The sequence below is a fragment of the Poecilia reticulata genome, chromosome 11 (genome assembly GCF_904066995.2).
Source record: "Poecilia reticulata chromosome 11, P_reticulata-male-v2, whole genome shotgun sequence".
Classification (NCBI taxonomy): domain Eukaryota; kingdom Metazoa; phylum Chordata; class Actinopteri; order Cyprinodontiformes; family Poeciliidae; genus Poecilia; species Poecilia reticulata.
The window spans coordinates 16,967,712-16,985,341 of NC_088840.1; the positions used below are offsets into that span (position 1 = coordinate 16,967,712).

General features: G+C 37.9%; 1 long non-coding RNA gene across 2 annotated transcripts in view; it reads left to right on the forward strand.

Moving 5' to 3' along the window:
• Positions 1 to 4,738: 4,738 nt before the first annotated feature.
• LOC145553759 (uncharacterized) overlaps positions 4,739 to 17,630 on the forward strand; it is a 72,360-nt gene continuing 59,468 nt past the window's right edge. The window contains exons 1-5 of one of the 2 annotated variants that reach the window (XR_014089798.1): positions 4,739 to 4,860; positions 5,317 to 5,397; positions 7,841 to 7,928; positions 10,723 to 10,885; positions 10,993 to 11,079. This is a non-coding gene — a long non-coding RNA (uncharacterized LOC145553759). The other variant, XR_014089797.1, reaches the window with a different exon arrangement.

Sequence of the window (17,630 nt, forward strand, 5' to 3'; positions counted from 1 at the left end):
GCTGTTGCGGGTTTACCAAGCACAGAGTGAGTGTGTGTGTGTGTGTGTGTGTGTGTGTGTGTGTGTGTGTGTGTGTGTGTGTGTGTGTGTGTGTGTGTGTGTGTGTGTGTGTGTGTGTGTGTGTGTGTGTGTGTGTGTGTGTGTATGAGAGAAATAAATTTGTTGGTAAATGTCAAGAAGCTGGCGCTCTAAATGTTGGGCTGAGAAATGATCCACAGAGCACTGACGGGATCCGTTTGCTATAACATTTTAATATATCTGTTATGTTGATGTGTGTGTGTGTGTGTGTGTTGGTTTGTGTGAGTGAGGAAAAGCAAGGTCGGTCCAATTACATAGGAGCGGTGTTTCTCAAACTTTTTCAGACTGAGGACCACTTAACACATTTAACAAACGTAATCAGTCACCTAACCTGAAACTGCCCCACATCTTAATATATGATGCAACCTGAAATGAAAATATTAGTCTCCTAACTCAAGTATTGATATTTTCTTTGTTCATCCTAATGAGCAGAGTGGTACTGTTTGGTAAATGTGGCTGGCCACACCGAAGCAGAAACACAACTAAAGAAAAATAGACTTGAGTTAACAGGGGGAAACATCCCTTTCTGCACCATTAAATATATAAAAAAATATTTCTATCAATTGTATTTATTTATTTAATTTAATTTAATATTTTTTGATAAAATAAAAATAACAGTTTACTATTGACCTATAAGCAGAGCATCATTCATTATCAAGCAAAGTCATAAAAAGCAAAAAACTATTCTGACTAACTGGAGTGATTCCTACCGCGAACCGCTCAAAGGAATCTAGTGAACGACACGTTAACACTCAGCAGCTATGACTTAGCTTCTTCTGATCACATAATATTCCTGGAGTTGTTTTCTTTCCACTGGTATCTGCAACTTTTCTTTTGAGTCACTCGGTTTTAAGCCAGTTTTCTATCATTATTTATAACAATTCTTTGGTAAGCTAACTGTAACGTCGCACTTCGAGCTAACGTCACGACAAATAACGGTCGTTTACAAGCAGTACCCCGCGGACCACAAGGGGCGCCCGCGGACCACAGTTTGAGAAAGACTGCATTAGAGCCATCGTCCTTTAAGACGTGAAGAAATTTGTTGAGAATCACTTCTAACTTGACTCAACTTTGAGATGACGATGCACAGCAGTGGAGGGTTAACTTAGCTCCTAATTGGTTGTTCACTGAAATCTAACAGATTCTCATAATTAGCTGAAAGCCATCTTCATTACTTCCTACCTCCTAAATTTTTCTGTTTAGACCAACTCAGAACGACCCACAGTGTGTTCGAAGTAGTTAAAAATAATAAGCCGGTGTTGAGCGATAAGTAATTTACATTTTACTTCCAAGGACTCAGACTTTATTGTTATTTTTTATACTTAAACTGGTTTTCTGAAGGTCTTTCAAAGTTTTTCTTCGAACCTTGGGCTTCTTTTCTACTCATTTTTGAACCTTTACTAAAATACCAATCGATAAATACAGGGCAATCCCATAAAAAAAAGGCAGAAGGCTTGGGATTTAGAGGTGAATTTCAACTAGAAGATCCAGAAGATTCTCCCTCAAGAACTGCTTTTCCTTGAACTTGAATTTACTTTGGATGTTTGGCCATTGATAGTGTGTGGATCAATGCTTCCTCAGAGTCTGTGTGTGGGAGAAAGAAACTCCCTAACTCATACTGTAAGTCCATGGAAATGTGTAACTAACACATTTTAAAGGGATTTTGCAAAGGCAGACATCCATGCTCTTTTGCTCCTGGTGCAACAGGAACAGAAATAAGAGAGACGACAGCTTTGAATAAAAACCAAGTGTTATTGTCATGAACTCGTGACCCCTCCCCACCCCCCCCCTTTTCTTTTTGCAGTATTTACAATGTGATTATATTCACTATAAATGAGCAAATAAACACACATGCAGGAGTGGCGGGGAAAGCAAAATCACATCAAATTGACGCTTTGTCTTCAGAGACAGCTGTAAACAAGATGACCGTTGTCCTCATTTTCTGTGTATAGGGAAAACACATACAAATCTCGGTCATTTTGACCCGAGGACAACAGGAGGGTTAAGAAAATATTCTGAGTGTAACGTTCAGTACAAAGTTGCATTGACGCTTTTAAGTTTTCATGTCCGCTCTGTCAACAAAACAACAAGACAGAATAATTCATATATGTGGATCATTTTGCCTCTGTAAAATTAATTTCATACCTTTGTGGTTTTGGTTGGTAAACAATGTTTTTGGGTTCAAAATGAGGCTTTCTATCATGGGACATTTGGAAATATTTATTTTACAGCGAGGTCACCCAGAGTTCCTAATCTGTCATATTGTAAAAATACAAAAAAAAAGAGAAAATAGTTTTCCACATAACATGAAGGTATACATTGTAAAGGGTAATGTATTTGGTAATTAGGGATCAAAGCACCTGAAGAGACATAAAATTACAATAAAATCAATTTATTTCACAAGCATCAGGACAGTAACCAAAATCTAAACTTGTTCTTCTCTGAGCAGAGAGGTTACTATTACACTGACATGTCAGTGTGTCTGTGAGAGAGAGATCCAAAGCATTACAGCCATATCCATGACCACAGATTAAGTTATAAATAAGTGTCTGAAGCATGGGAATGTTTGATTGAACTGTCCAAACTTTGGAAAAGACATTACTTAAAATCCAATTTGCATCTGATACCATAGCATAACTTCTCAAAGTTTAAATTGACTTTCAGCTCAAATTTCTATTTAAAAGTTTCTATTTACGGCTGATTTAGATTAACACTGACAAAATATGCTGTTGTTGTAGACATGCGTGTGTGTAGTTAATTCCCAGTCCCACATCTAACAGATGGATTTACAGTAGCTGAGAATTTATAAAGATTTGTTTTCCTCCTACATAGCTTATTTATTATGTGAGATCATATGCAAACCAAAAACTGGAATGTAGTGAAATAACTTGGAGGGAATAGTACAAATATCAGACATTTTAAGATTTAAGGTGAAGTTAAAAACTGCTCTCTGTTTGAACTTCAGAGGAATCTTTTAATTTGACTCTTTATTAATTCAGCCACAACACAGATGTATTTTTTTATTGGTTTAGATCAGTGTTTTTCAACCTTTTTTGACCCAAGGTACATTATTTTAATTGAAAAAATCTCAAGACACACCACCAACCAAAAATGGAAACAAAGATACTCTGTAGCCGCCTCTATTCCATATATAGTCATTCTTATCAAAGTCTCTTGAATAGGAATCAAATAAACACAAAAATGCATTTTTATCACATTTTACATTGAAGAAATTGAAGAAAGACAAAGCTCTTCCTCCACAGCTCTCAGTCACTCTCTGGTTTTAGTTTTTATAGTAGCCAGACTAGAGAAGCTCACTTCACACAGATATGTTGTGGGAAATGGACCCATGTTCTTTCCAACCCAACTACTGCTGAGCTTCACTGTCTTTTCCATCACTCTCTTGCTAGATTCGATGCTCTCACCGCTGCCTGTAACATTCATGCATCTCTAATTCTCTTGTTGTAATGTAAAATGCTCTGTACCTACTGCCATCTAGTGGTAAGAAAATTACATGATTACGCCGCTACTACAACAAACACTTGAAGATGGCATTATTTGCAGACAATTCATTTTCAAAAATCTTTTAAAACCAATTACCGTATTTTTCGGACTATAGAGCGCACCATACTAGCACCCTCAATTAAAAAAATAAAATAAATAAAATAAAAACTGGAAGCTGCTCCCGGTTTTCCATAAGGACTCAGCAGAGGGCTGCGACCTAATAAATCAGCTGGACGCAGCACTCCGTCTCCAAAGCCGAACCATGGTTTCCTTCACACCGAGCTTAAATGCAGCGGCTCTATTTCCCTCCTGTAGTGCCAGATCGACAGCCCTCAACTTAAAAGCTGCATGATATGAGTCTGAAAACATTTCTCTGTCGTGCCTGCTGCTAGCATGTGCTTGCTCTAAATGAAAATTAGCCGTTCTTCTTTGATTTACAATTTTGACTTCTAATGATTCACTTCCTGCTAGAGAGCCCCCTGGTGGTTGAAGAAAAATCCACAGAAAAGCCACAGCGGGCTACAATCCGCATGGTTCAAAGTTTAGGAAAAAAGTAGCAGCTTATAGTCCGGAAAATACGGTACCATAGTGAAATTGAATAATTTCCACGGCACACCTGACGATCACTCACGGCACACTAGTGTGCCGCGGAACAGTGGTTGAAAAACACTGGTTTAGATCAATACATTTTTTTAAAATGATTTTTAAAAAATCATCAACTTTGTTATTTGCAACTCATACAATATGCTTGAAATCCGATCAAGTTTTTCACAGTGCCCTGTAAAAGTATTTTCATATTTTTAAACTTGTTTCTCATTTGAACCCTTTTTTAAAGGGATTTTATAATAGACTAACATAAAATAATGCATAGTTGTGAAGTGGAAGGAAAACTTTATATCTCCAATATTCACAAAAACCTTTCAACAGTAAATGGGCTGAAACAAGATCAGGTAATCTGGACAGAGTAGTTTCCAATTCACAGGCACACCCACTAGTGTAAGGACAAGAAAAAACAAAAATATATATTTATGCTTTTATTTTTTATCATGTCAGCTTTGATCATCCATACACTAGAAGGAAACAATCACGCTCAGTGTAACATTTTCATTCTATTGGCTGAGAGGTTGCCAGGCAACGGTACTTTTTTGTTCCAAGCTCAAGCAGAAAGTTTTGACAAAAGTTTTGAGCACAAGGAGAAAGGGTTGAGAAAGCACAATGAACAAGTATTACAAGTTTTTTGAGAAGAAAGACATGAAGTCCTGCGCTCAAACTGAAAATGTAAGCACAAGTATTTGAAGTTTTGAGAACAAATGACATGAAATCCTGCTTTCAGACTGAACATGTGTGCTCTCGAATTATAGTACATAGAAAAATAAATAGCTCATGTTAGACATTATGAAGTTTCTTTTATTATCATAAAAGTGACAATGCATGTTATGTTTGCCCATGGTTAAAACATAACAGCGTTCTTGAGGAAACACCCCAAAAGGAGCAGAAACAGTACAGTATTGACCCTTTGCACGCAACGTCACGCTCTCCAGAACTCCGCCCACTCCGTCATGACGGACGTCAAAACAACAGCCTGCTCCTTTAAAGCTAGTCTAACCCAGACGACTGCAACCTAATATCGCTTTTATTAAGTTGATTTCACTTTAAAACTTGTCACAGGGTGCTGCACAGACAAGGATGTAAACCAAACTTTTTATTTTACTGTATAACTTTTAATGAGGGAAGATGGCGACTGTGGATAGCAGCTAATGACTGTCGGTCCTCCAACCGTGTAACCGCGGATTTACAGTGAACACCTTTTCCAAGGTAAGAAGACTAACGTTCATATACTTTATAAGTAAGTATGATTAGAAAAATATTAATTATGGAGAAGGTACGCGGCTCAGTAAGCACGGATACAATGCTGCACCGTCATGTATGAAAAAACTGGTTAGCATCTCGTCTTCTGTACATTTTTAATGCTGCTCCGGTGTAAAGGGAAACACTGTTTATGGCATGGAATTAAGGCAAAGTCGGTAATTTGATCAACACGTGACGGGGGAGGAGGTATGGGTCAGTTTCTAAGATAGCTGCTTCAAGCTTTTGCTAATACCGCCGTTTATGAGCCGCAACCAGGTGTTACAGGTGTTGAGTGTTACGTTCACGGACAAATGAGCTTGTCTTGAACAAGTAGAAACCATGAATAATCTGGCAAAAACAACTTTGGAAAACAATTTCAGTCACTCTGTTCAATGGTGCCTCCAATGATGAAGTGAAGTAGGGTCCATATTCTGACCATTTTCAAATCCTTTGACAAGATCCCTGTGCCTTCTCTTCTACGTTATACATAGATGCTCTCAAACTAACTCATACCTCATCTTTGTCTCCCTCCTTCATTAGTCCTCTCTTACTCCCAACTTATCCCTTCATTACTCCCCAGTAAAACCGAGTAAATCACTTTGCGCTGCCTTTTTTGAGTCTAATCAGGTAAACCAAAGAGGTCTTTGGAAACCAAAGTGTTTTTAAAAGAAGCAGACCAAATTACACGCTGCCTCCACTCCTCTTTGACTTCCACCGCCAACCGCCACACTTTTGACATTCATTCACTTGATAATATCTGCCTATGTATGGAGGGCCCGCAATTCATTTGGTGTTAGTTTAGTCCGAGGAATCGGCAAACAGCGCAGAGAGATCAATTCACTTTGAGTGTAATGACTATTGATTCTGTAGGAGCACTGAGACAGAGCGGGAGCTGAATATGTTTAGATAAAATAATGCTTTGGTTTCTCACCCTGAAATGAGCTTTTTCTGCCGTTCATAGGCGCTTCAGAAGTATCTTGTTACACAAGTAATGATGCAGATGTGCAATATTTGTATAATTTTCCCAGAATGACAAGTCACAGAGAGGCAACAGGTGTCACAAATAGGAGTTTAGGATTCAGTTTAGATTTTTCGACCTTTTAAGGTTGTTTCGATGTTTTCCAGTTCAGTGGTAAGAAACTCTTGTCCTTGAGTGCAAAAGTAATTAACATTTCATTTGTGTTCCTGCTCCAACAAACCTGATTAAAAGGAATCCCTTTTGAAGCCTTCTGAATCATCATGATTCTGATTTGAAACATATTAAAACATGCAAGTCAGCGGCTCTTCAGGACCAAAACCACTCTTTTATGTAATTGTTTTGAAATAAAACCTGCACAATTTGTGTCTCCCTGAAAAAGCACTTTGACTTAACTTTTTCCTACTGTAGGTAAGATACTGACAACATATAATTACTTCACAGAGCCCCATTTCAGAAAATCAGAACTATCCCATTTTCTTGGCATGCTTTGTCTCCCATAATTTCAAGTACTCGTCATCTCAAACTGTTCTCTTGAACATGACAATGAGTTCGAAAGACTCCATTGGACCCAATTCTCACCAGATAGGGTTAGGGCTAGGTCATTTATTCATAAAGCAAAGTGTCATCAACATAAATATAAGTCATATTTTATATTAATATTGCCATAATAGAATAAACAGAAGAAGACTTATTCTGGAACTCTGAGAGACGCAAAATTAATTCTTGTTGGGTTTCCCTCCTCACCTTATCAAAGCCATCCTATAATGTCCAGATGTCTAGAAACATGGCTGGATTGTGAGAAATTAAATGAACAATAAATGTATGAAGGCCATTCCTTGTAGCACACAGAATTTTTCTCTGTCTGCAGTGTAGAAGTGAAGTTTTTCTCCTCCGCTGTGCTCGGTTTGCTGTCCTGCACAATGATTTTAACCTGGTGCAGGTACTGTGAGGATACCTCTGTGAGTGCAAGAAGGAATCATGACACAAAATCCAAAATCAGTTTTAATTTGAGCGAGTCTGGATCCTCAAGTTGTTTCTTTTTTACCAGTCAGGCGGCAAAAGTTGCAAAGTGCTTAAACCCCATGACCCGCTGCTTGTACTATTTCCTGTTCATCACTAATGAGGGCCAATATCTTCTTCCCTCTGACAAACCGCCAAATACATGTAGCATAAACTTGACTTGGTGGCAGCTATTCCATATAGATTTAATCCAAAAGATGAGCAGAACCAAATGCCAGCAAGGTGTGTCAGAAAAGATGACAAACTTGCAGCTTAAATAATGGAGCCACAGCTTACATTTTTCTAGGTGAAAAACAAACAAAAAAACATCATTCAGAACAAACAAAACCAAACCTGGACATTGTAATTTGAAAGAAAATGCAACACCCGATGCTGGCCTCAATGTTGCCTTAAAGTCTGTGTGATCTAAAGTTGTCTAACAGAAGCAGTTGAAAAAGTGACCATGGGACGTCCCAGATGTAACCAGAAGGAAGCACACCACAGGGGCCCGAGTTGAAAGGTGAGTCGAGTCTTTTTCTGCTGGTCTCCTTCCTCTGCTTTAGTTCTTCTGATGCATCATCACAGCCAAAGATTCCCTGGTGTGTAAAATGGCTCAAAGACCTTTCTGCTCTGTGAACAACCTCCCTATCCTCTGTCTCTTCTCTCTAATCGCATCCTTGTTTCTTGTTTCTCTTTGCTTCAATTTTTTTTAATTTTTTTTTATTACCTCTTACATTTGGGTTTGACTGAAGGCAAAATCTTCAGATTCACCTGTTCTTAAAACTGAGTATGAATCTTTATATGTGGCTCTGAATGTGTGTGTGTGTGTGTGTGTGTGTGTGTGTGTGTGTGTGTGTGTGTGTGTGTGTGTGTGTGTGTGTGTGTGTGCGCGTGTTTGTGTGTGCATGTGTGTGGCCCTGACGGACTTTGTTGGGTCATGAATCTTTTACCCTTACCAGTCAGCACAAATCCCCCTTCAGACGGACAAACACGTACAAAAAACAAGGAAGAAAAACAGCCGCCGGGGAGGTTTTTTCACTTTCTGTGATTCACTGTATGTTAACTTGAAAAAAAAAAAGAAAAAAGACAAACAGAGTGAAAGTGGTGAAGAGATAAAACATTGCAAAACAAGTGACAGGAGATAGAGGCATGACAGGGATGAGATGAGAAAGTGAAAAATTAAACGCGAAAATGCTGAGAGGCAAGAAAAACCTGCAGAGGGAGGAGAAGAACAGGAGGTATGAACGAGGGAGGGAAGAGGGAAAGCTGGACAGGAGAGGAAGGTGTGGGCTTATCTTACTGGCCAGGCCTTGGTAAGGTCACTGCAGACTAACTCAGGATGGAGAATGTACAGAACTAAGAGGGGAAATCACCTTACAGTATGACTCAGAGGAGAGGATGATTTGCAGAATAAAATAGGTTTTGGACAGGTTGGACATGTAAGAAGTAAATAATATAATTAAATAAACTGCAGGATGTATAAAAGAGGCTAATTTGAAGGTTGTGCTTTCGTTAAGCGTTAACATTTAAAACATTTGCATCGTTCTCTCTTTGTTTAATTCATTTATTTATTCATTATTCAATTGTTCTTGCATTTGTTGTTCCTGTTATAACCTGTGAAGTATTTCTGAAAGGGTCGGGTTATCAACTGTCAGTGACTGAGTTACATTTACAGCCAATAAACTTCACTCAGAAGATCTAAGTCTTCAGAAGAACTATTTTTACCTGTCATAAAATCAAACAGATGGGAGATTAGATCTTAAATAAAAAGAAAAAATGGCTCGGAGTCTCTTTCGTGTGTCAGAACAACATCAGCACCTGCAGTTTGTGGGGGTTGGATTATTGGTGACTCTGGTTCAATTTCTTTATTTAATTTTACAACGAAATATTACAACGAAAATCCAAATTACAAAATAAAGACATAATTGAATAAGGAGGATTTTAGCAAAGTAAAAAATTCACTGCAAACACACAAAATCTTACCAATTAATTTTGGTCTAATTTCTAGTGCAAATATCTTCATACACTTGAAATAAGACAAACTTAAAAACGGAAGCAACTTTTCAGCAAGATATGGAAGCTTGTTCCAAATAAATAAATCCTTATTATTGATGAAAAAGTAGTAGTTCAGATAAGTAGGCAGATAAATTAATTCATAACATGGGAAAAAAGTCTTGTTATAAGTGAAATAATCTGGCAATAGAACAAGTACATTTTCATCAATAATAAGGAATTATTGACTTAAAACCAGCTCCAATATCTTGCTGAACAGTTGCTTTTAAGTTAGTTTATCTTAATTCAAGTGTAATAAGACATTTGCTGTAGAAAGTAGATCAAAAGTTCTTGGTAAGATTTTGTGTTTTTGAAGTGTTTGCTGATACCTGATAAAATATTATTCTAGACCAGAAAATCCCAAAGGAGACTCAATGATAATCACTTTGTGGCTTTACAAAAACAAAACTCCCAGCAGTAGACAACATTTTAGCAGTAAAACCACTTTTAGCCCAAATACTGGCATCCTTATTTAAACCTTTTCTTTCCTTGACTTTTTAGTTTAAGTAGATCGGGATGCTTAGAAATACTTAATTAGATTTCCCGTGTGACCAGAAACATAAGCCCATTTTTTTAAATTTGGAGGAAGGAGAGTACATGTTGGATTAAGCTCTGCTGAGCTTGTCCACTTTTTCAATCAGACCAATGATTTTAAAAGTTTGTAAAAGCTGAAACTTTGACAAACAAGGCTGGACGAGGATCCAAATCGATCCTGCCACCACGCACAATGAGGAGGACGACAAAGGAGCCAAAAAAATAAAAATAAAAAGCTGCCAATTTTTCAGAGTTAAGATTATGCTTTTGCGCTAAAGAATTATGCGTCTTTCCCAGAGGAAACCGATATTTGGCTGCTTACAGGGACACCGAGACGTCTTCTTTATGATTCAAATAGTTTTTCATGTTTTGGTTTGTGTCATCTCCGCCCCACCTCCACCGGTCCCTGCTGTCACCGCTCACTGCAAACAGTAACGACTCCCCTCCTGTTCTCCGTCTAAACAAAGCAGAGAGAGAGATTTAGAGAGGGATAAAACTTCAAAATGATCCCGCAAACCTAATGGTTTTGCTTCAGAAGAAGAAGAGAAAAGTGCAAAAACTGTTCTGACAGCTTCACATGGGGGAGTCCTGAGTAAACAAACACTGATCCAAAAAGTGCTGATCCAGACTTCCTGGGCTCCCTCGATGCATCACTTCCCTCCTCTCTTCATCTGTTCATTAAGGTCAACCTGATTTTTTTTTTTCTCTCTTCTTTTTTTTTTGGTCAGAGTGGGGGGAGACAGTGATGAAGAGGAGGAAGATGAGCGCAGCGCAGGATGTAAGAGGATTTGGAGCTAATTAGGGGAGTAGGAGACGAGGGAAGAAACATGATAGAGGAAGACAGAAGGAGGGGAGGGAGGGCGGACGCTGGAAAAAAGAGGAAGTGGGCAGGTGAATTTGCTCGCCTAGCTCCCTCGTGTTTAATATCACTCTCCCACTCTTTTACCAGATCTTGTGCATTTATCCCCCCTCTCCATCTCCTTTTTTTCCCTCCACAGCCTTCATTCCTCTGCTCTTCCCTCCCCGGACTGATTTTCTCCGTTTCACACCTCTGCTAACGGAGGGGACCGGCCAGATGGATGCAGGTGTGTGTGAGAGTGTGCGTGTGTGTGTGAAGCAGGAAGTACTGCAGAGGCAGAAGAGCATGACTAATCCTCAAGACACACACACATGCACAGTGAGGTTGGCGGTTGCATGAATCCCATTTTGCCGGTGTTGTGCTGACCTGCCAGTGTACTTAGCTGCTGCCCAGGTAATTTTTCATTCAAATTGACCAGGTGCATAAAGATGGCAGCCTCTTGAAAAGGCAGTCTCAGCCCATCACCGTGATGCAATTCCAGCATTTTAAGCCAAAAGCGCAAAGCAGATGTGAATGCTGGCACTTTGTAGTACTCCACTTTAAAGTGTCCTTAGGATCTGGAAAATCACGTTCGTGTTAAATAAAAAACAAAACCCATCTTTCATTGTCGCTAGAAGAGACACAGGATACATGTGGAAGACGGTTTTGTGGTTGGATGACGACAAGATTGAAACTTCTTGGCTGACGTACAGAACGCTACGTGTGGCAGAAAACTAACTACATGGTAGGCTGTCACCTAAGGAGCATTGTCAGGATTAGAGGATTTATGTCCCACCAAAATCTAGAGAAACTCCTCCATGCGTTTTTCTTTTATCATGTTGATTTCTGCAATGGCGTCTTCACAGATCTGCCTAAAAAAAATCAAAACACCAGCTGCAGCTGATCCAGAACGCTGCTGCTGGCGTTCTGACTAAAACCAGGAAGTTAGAGCACATCGTCCCTACACTGGCTCCATGTAACTCAGAGAATACACTTTAAAATAGTGCTGTTGGCTTATAAATCACTGAACGGCTTAGCACCATAACACATTAAAGATTTGCTGTTGTTTTATCAACCTTCCAGAACCAAACATGGAGAAGCAGCATTCAGCTTTTGCAAACTTCCAGAAAACCGGAAAACAGCCGAAACACAGAGTTCCTTTAAATCCAGACTAGAAGCACACCTGTTTACATTTCAAAATATACTCCTGTATTTAAATGGCCTAGTCAAAGTCCAAACCAAAATCCAATTAAGAACCCATGCCACACTTCAAAATTAGTGATCACAAATGCTCCCCATCCAGTCTGACTGAGCTTCATCTTTGTTACAAAGACTGAAGTTGCAGAAACTTCTTTAAATGTTAGAGACAAACACCATAGATTTGCAACCGTAGTTCAATTCGAAAGTGATTCTTTTACATTTCTATTTACCGCATATAATTTTGTTCATTCAAATGAAATTCAAGCATCAACATGACAGAATTTGAAAGATATTAAATCTGTGTGCAGTAACGAAGTAGGATCAATGTTTCTTCTGCCGCATTTACGATGCCCAGGTCTGTGCTGACCGATCCAAATTTTTTCTGTGCTCATTTATAGGTTATTTATTGATTAATATATTGCATGTGATTGCTTGTTATTTATTTATTTGTTAGCCATTTTGAACTTATCACTCTTAGGTATATTTATATTTTACAAACTTTGCTTATTTGTTGCAAGCAACTCCATCTTCAGTAATAAATACAATTTCCCCTTGGGGATCAATAAAGTCTATTCGATTCTATTCAGTTTGGACCTACCTGCAGATATCCCAGAGTCGGAGCTCATCAGCAGGAGTTTGTAGGTTTAGTCAGGGTTTTGATACGCCTGCTGGGATGATTGCAGAGGTAAACAAAAGGTTTGTAATCGGATTGTTTGTGGCTGCTATTATCCAGCCTAATAGTTTAGCCTGGCTCAGCTCAGTTTGGTTCAGTTCAGTTTGGTTCATCGGCGTGAATCAGTGTTGTTGATGTTGCTTAACTCATCTAGTTGTGAAGTGTAGCAGAATCAATTACACGGCTAGATGCTCCCAATTAGACTGGGCTGATCAATGTCAGCCAAGATCGCTGCATAATCTCACTCTTTTATAAACACACACACAAGCGCGCACACACACTCGCTGCATAGATCATTTGATAATTAAATCAATCTGAACAACTAGAGCTCCACTAATGAAGCAATGATCTCAGATGAAATTTTTCTGAAATCATCGAGGGAAGGCATATCTGTGTGTGTGTGTGTGTGTGTGTGTGTGTGTGTGTGTGTGTGTGTGTGTGTGTGTGTGTGCGCGCTTGTCAAATGTGTTGCTTCAGCGCACAGTTTTTGTTTTGATTTTAATCTGCAATTTAGATATGTTAGCACTTTTTCTCATCAATTCCCACCTTTTTCGGAGCAGCGTGGGAGTCCGATTTGTTCAGAGCACCCTGGCGGATGAAGACGGGGGCTGGGAGAAACAATCGAGACGACATTTACTCGATGCACGAGGCATCTTCTCTACATGATGGTACTTTCTCCCCATGTTGCTCAGTAATAATTCAGTAAATTCCTCGTTGGGATCCAACAGAGTGAGAATTCAGCATGTTCACCTGCTAACTAAAAAGACCTCTGATGCAATAATGTCTTTTAGCAACGGGGACAGTCCAGATGATGAGGTCGGGGGCAATTAAGAGTAAACCTCCTCACAGCAGAGGAGAGATGACTCTCCATAATGACTGCTGACATGCGAGTTTGGAAAACTCATCTGGGAAAGCCAAATAAAGCCGTCTGATTGTTTCGGAGGAGCTTGTCTTGAAACTAATTAATCTACTCAGGGTGTTTAAAGTGACTTTAGATTAACTTGAAAGCCAAGCTCTCATTTACCACCCAATAAGCTCTGCACCGGTGGTCATGAGTTCTGGACTGAGGCCATGACTGGCTGTGGACTGCCAACTTCTCCTCCTCTGGAAAGTCTATGAAATCCTTCTCATTTTGATGAGGTCCAAAAATGAAGAAAGGGCTTGAAAAGAGCTGCTGTGAATTTGTACTAAAATTAGTTTGCTTGTGTTTGACCTGACAGGGAAAATCAGGACTTCCAGGAGGAGCTAAAGCATCAAGCCACACTAATTTGGACGACAATTCTGTGAAAAAAGGAGATTTCTCCTGCTTTTTGACTTGTTTTGTAACACTTAAATGTGTCAGTTTATAAAAAATTTAAAAAATCCAAGCTAAGGTAACTCTCTGGGAGGAAGTAATTAACTACCTTGTTAAATCATCAAATTATCGATCATTTAATATTTAAAAATTACATAATCAGACTCACCAAAATATTTCATGTCTAATGCTTAATGAATTTGACTCAACTTTGTGAATTTTCTGCATCCTTTTTTGGTCAGTGGTTTCAATTGTATTTATAATTATAATCTCAGCTCACTGCTTAAGTGGACATTTTAATATTTTACAAACAAAAATGCCAATCATTCAATAAGTAACAAAAAAAAAATCAACTTTCAAATTTTTCCAAATCACTTTATTTTAGTAAAAATCTTATGAAACTAACAAAAGGTGCAGGTGTGTGTCTGGTGAGTTTTTGGTTAAAACATGCTTGTTTCTCATTCAGTAGGTAGAAAATTCAGAAATTTTACTGAAGTAAGAGTAGAAATACTTCATAATAAAACAAGTTAAAGTAAAAACCACAGTAAAAGTACTCCTATACGTACATTAAAAAAAAAAAGAAAAGTTGATGTAATTGAATAAATGTAATTAGTTACAATCTAACTTGATATGAATGTCAAAATCTTCTTTTAAACAACAACCAAACTTCTGCTTAGGCTCTTTAACATCATTATTGATGCCCTTTCTAGTCTCAGGGTCAGATTAATTGGGAAGTCATCAAAAATACAAATATAAAAAAAGTGAAAGTGGTTTAAAATTAGTCTTAGTATAGGAATAACCAAGTTGGGGAAAATACTAGTTTAGGGTTCTTGTTCGAAAGTCGTGTTTAAAATTCCAGACTTTCTTTTGTCTGATGTAAAACCTGGAACAAGACGTATATTTTGCAGCGAGAATGTTCTCCCACAGTCTGCATTTTTCATATGCATGCACAAAAGAAAACAGAAAAGTCACGAACCTGGAAATAAACCAAAATTTTATATTCAATACCAGTCTCACAAAGTGACGTGTTGTTAAACCAATATAGACTCAAAGTTTAAGTTTATTCCTTCACAAAGAAAGACGGAGAGGAGATAATATTGTTTTATATTCTCCTTTTTGTTTCCTTTTGTCATAAATTGTGAAGCAAATGTTTTTAAATCATCGTCTTGCTTGACAATCCCAGAATGAAACTGACAAAATGACATTTCATGTCTAATGTTTCATGAATTTGACTCAACTTTGTGAATTTTTTCTGCATCTTTTTTGTCACTGGTTTCTGTTATATTTATTATAATCTCAACTCACCGCTTAATTTTATTTGGAAAGTAGAGACGAACATCCCTGAGTTTCTTAAAAAAAACACCTTGTGTGTGTATGAGTGTGTGTCTTAAATTTTAATCACCATCATCTGGATTTGCTTTCTTTAACATGCCGCTGTATCGGTGGGGGAAAAAAAAAAAAAATCCTGATTAATGACATGATCCATCACCCCAGCGATAAATTAATGACATGATTCATCACCACGGTGGTTTGATGGAAATAGAGCCATTAATTTTAGTGATCAGCTGACGGAGGGGTTGTGACGTTGGGGTGAAAGAGACAAGCGGGATCTAACACTGAGAAATGGAAAGGACAAAAAGAAAAACTGCTCAAGGAATATTTAACAGTGTGACAGTAACAGAGAATGAAACTGAAACCGAGGGAGCAGCGAAATGAAGGGAGGTGAAGAGACTGAGCACCAGAAGCTCATAATTGGGGATGTCAGTTTCTTCAAGGCTGCAGTTGGGATGTCACTTTGGTATCTTTTCTGCGGACACGATGGGACAGAAAGACGAAGACAGGAGTGGAGGAAATGTCATTTTTAACACCACACAGATTGAATGGACTTTCTGAGAGACACTCAAACCCATAAAAGCCAATTAAAGTGTATGCTGGATAAGGAAACGAGTAGTTGTGACCACGATCGGTGAAAATACAATGACATTTTTGAGAGAAATTTGAAAATGGATAACTGTAGGTTAGCTAAGTTCTGCCACTTTTCAAATGTTTTGCTTATTTATTAAAATCTTTTTCTGAGTGTTAAGTTCATAGATGTTGTTCCATATTTCAAACAATTGTAATCAAATGTTTTTAGTATTAGGAAAATACAATCCCAATGTCTTAAACAGGAACAGTGATTGTTTTTACGAGAACCTCTCTGTCTGCTGACCACCAACCGAAATGCAGGAAATATTTTACATTTGGGTTAAAATCTAGAGCAATTAAACTTTTGCTTAAGTCACAAATAAAAGGGAAATTGTACTTAATTTATCTGCTTCTCTTGTTTGTTGAAAACGCAAAATCACAAAGCAGATGTTTGTAAACCACAAATAAAATGAAGCAACTTCAGAAAAGTAAACAAATTTTTTCTCTGATATATAGCAGTTTAACAACCACCAGATACAAACAAAAAAGTAGTTAAAAGACGATTACTTAGCAATATTTGCTCTCTAATGCGATTTTATGAGCAGATTTGCTTTCATAGCTCTTACAGAGAGCAAACTTGCTTAAATTTGCATGTGAGTGATTGACTGATCAACTTTACATCTGTTATGAAACCTTGTTCTGTTATGTCAGCTGACAGGTGGTTCTCAGAAAACGAGTGGCTTTTGGTCTTTGTGCTGCTTTTGTGTGCAGATTTCATAAAGTGACATGCAGCTAAAGCCAGTTTGTTTGTTTTCACATTGTGTTTATGTTCTGTATCATCCCACCTGTCTGCTCTTCATAGATGCGTCTTCTGGTGGCGTCTGATGTATTCGTTGTCACGTGTTTCCTCCTGAAGCTCTGAGGCGTGTAGTGACTTTTTGCACGCAGTCTTTGATCAGCACGCAGATGTATGCTTGTGTGAGTGTTTAGATGATGCAACGCTGGTTTTTGTGCTCCAATAAACTCCATTAGCATGCTTAAGCTTTCGCAGGCATATTTGTGATCTAATTAGAGAACGGACACATACTGCTGAAACTGCCATCAGCTCTTTTTTTTTTTAATTATGCAGCTATAAGTTAATCAAGATCGTTGTAATATTCCTTTCATATTCTTGTATACACTTTCATTAAAATAGTTAAAGTTACAATAATTCTTAAACATTTAATTGCAATGATACATTACCACTGCTACTGTCACTATACTATAAACACAAATTATATAAAATAAAAATTCAGCATCACCAAATAATTATGGTAAATATGAAATATTTGGAAATTGGCATGTTCATTAAAAAGTAATACACTCTGGATGCAACCGTTACCATGGTTAATAATGATAATATTCTATATATATTATCTGTATAAGTTTCCATATACAGAAAAAGTAAAAAAATTTTATTGGACAACCGTTTTTATTTTTGTGGGACTCCTTGCACATCTTTAAACGCTTCGTTAGGGTCTAAATAGGGTTAGAGTGCGGGTTTTGATGTCTTTGATGTTCTTAATGTTTTTATCTTTACTTTTCATCTAGTTATTAACTTCTTTTTATTTCTCTTTCACACTGTCTATGTAAAGCCCCCCCGGAAATCGTCCCAGTTAAATGAATCTATCTAGGGGTGTGAGAATCTTTGTTAAATGACATCTTAACTAATACTCTGAGGTGTGAA